Consider the following 2,448-nt stretch of genomic DNA (forward strand, 5'->3'; position numbering starts at 1 on the left):
TTTCTATTTTGCTTTCCTATCGCCTTGTGCTTGTTTTGTAGAAAAGGACACAATTAGGCGGAAATTCCCGTCTCTTGAGCTTATTTGGAAGGACATTGACGATCTTGGTAGAACGAGTTTGGAAGAAGAGGCAAGAACTAAAGACCAATATTGCAAGAATAAGAAGTATGCGAGAGGAATCATTCTGAATAGCAATCCGAGCATCCAAAGGTTCAAGCCGCTCGTCCAGTGCCCCAACAATCCGAGCGTCCCGACCTTCAGCCGCTTGTCCTACCTGCCCAGAATCCGAGCGGCTTACCCTTGTGTACGAGCGTCCCTCGGCGTCTTCAGCAAGGATGCTCATCTCTCCAAAATACTTGCATTTCCCTACTTAGAACTTAGAATTGTTAATTACTAATTTAGCCTTAGTTAACCTAATGAGGCACTATTATAAATACTCCATTTTGATGATAATCAAAGGGGGGCTTCCACATTAGAAAATACTCTTAGAATAGATTAGGAGTAGATTAGATTAGATTACTCTTTAATCTTTCCACAAATTTCACATTATCTCTCCTTAATTATTGTTCAAGTTTATTGGGTAATTGAAGATTATTGGGTTATTATTGGAGGATTGTCAATTCTTCATCAATCAATCAAGTTTTCTTATTTTATTCTTTGCTTTATTATTCGGATCATCTCAAGTTTGGTATAATTCCTTTACTCTTTACTCTTTATTGTTTATTTCGTTAAGCTCTTATCATGTTTATACTTATTGTAATGATTGACACCATTAATGACATGTTTTCCATGATAATGAGTGAGTAGTTTCCTTTAGCTAGGATTAATGGGTAATTAAGGGAAACAAACATGGGGATTAATCATGCTTAATTTAATATGTTTTCGTAATTAATTTGCTTGCTTGTTGTGATGTTAACCTATGCACATGTTATGTTTAATGAAATGCTAAGCCTATGAATCCTTACATTTATAACCATCTCTTATCTATTCAACTTGACTTGTAAGATATAAACCAACTCGAGTCTTGTTAGACCATGCATAGAAGTGATTAGGAGGAAAGTAAGTCGATTTGTAGGTGTTGTACAATCTAATCGATTCGGCTCCGGGACCCAACCCTTATTAAGAACCGTAAGACATAAATCAACTCGGTTCCTCTACAACATTAATTGCTTGCAAGTTTGTGAACATGTTTGTATGATCAACTCCCATGAATCCCCCATGAACCCAGGATATCCTGGCACTTTTAATCATTTGTTTACATCCTTCATTTCATTGCTTGTTATACTTTATTGCTTGCATTAGTCTAGAACACAACTACAAACCCAAACAAATTGTGACACTAGCATAAATTGAGATAGATAGATTTAGAACCCAAAGCACACCATCCCATAGATCGACCTCGACTTACCACTAACTAGTTGTTTGTTGAGTATTATAAATGTGTTTTGATTAGGTGTACAACGACACGCTCACGTCATTACCCTAGTGACTCCTTGGCAAACCCACTATAAAGTCTATAGAGATAGACTCCCATTTTCACTCAGGTACCTCAAGAGACTGAATCTTACCTTGTGGTCGTCGCTACTCTCCCTTAACCCTTTGACATGTCAAACATCGAGCCACAAACTCAGCTGTTTCCTTCTTTATCCCAGGCCACCAGAAATTTTTCTTCAAATCTTTATACAACTTGTCACCACCTGGATGTACTGAATATGGTGTGCAATGAGCCTATGTCATGATCATCTTTTTCAACTCCTCATCGTTAGGAACACATCACCTGCCATCAAATATCACACTGCCATCTGTATGAATAGAGAACCGAGACACTGTCCCTTTCTCTACTCCAGCTCTCCACTCCTCAATCTTAGGATCCAAAGCCTGTTTACTGCGAATGTCATCATAAAGATCTGGTTCCACTGTCAAGTCCCCTCTAGCATCCCCTTTTGTATCATATGTATCCCCATCTTCCCCACCTCATCTCTCAACCTAATCAAAGACATAGTTGTGCATAGAGAATGCACACTCTTCCTGCTCAGCGCATCTGCAATCACGTTTGCTTTCCCTTCATGGTATATAATATCTATGTCATAATCCCCTATCAGCTTCATCCACCTCCTCTATCTCATGTTCAGCTCCTTTTAAGTGAAGATGTACTTGAGACTCTTATGATCTGAAAACAACTCAAAGGTCGCCACATAAAGATAGTGCCTCCAAATCTTGAGAGAAAACACAACTCACCCAACTCCAAATCATGTGTCGGATAGTTCCCCTCATAAGGCTTCAATTGCATAGAAGCATAGGCAATTACTTTCCCATTCTACATCAACACACATCCCAAACCATTCTTTGAAGCATCTGTATATACCTCAAAGTTCTCACACCCTTCAGGTAATGCTACGACTGGAGATGTGGCCAAACGCTCCTTTAATGTTTGGAACGCCGTCTCAC

This window comes from Silene latifolia, chromosome X, assembly GCF_048544455.1.
Source record: "Silene latifolia isolate original U9 population chromosome X, ASM4854445v1, whole genome shotgun sequence".
Classification (NCBI taxonomy): domain Eukaryota; kingdom Viridiplantae; phylum Streptophyta; class Magnoliopsida; order Caryophyllales; family Caryophyllaceae; genus Silene; species Silene latifolia.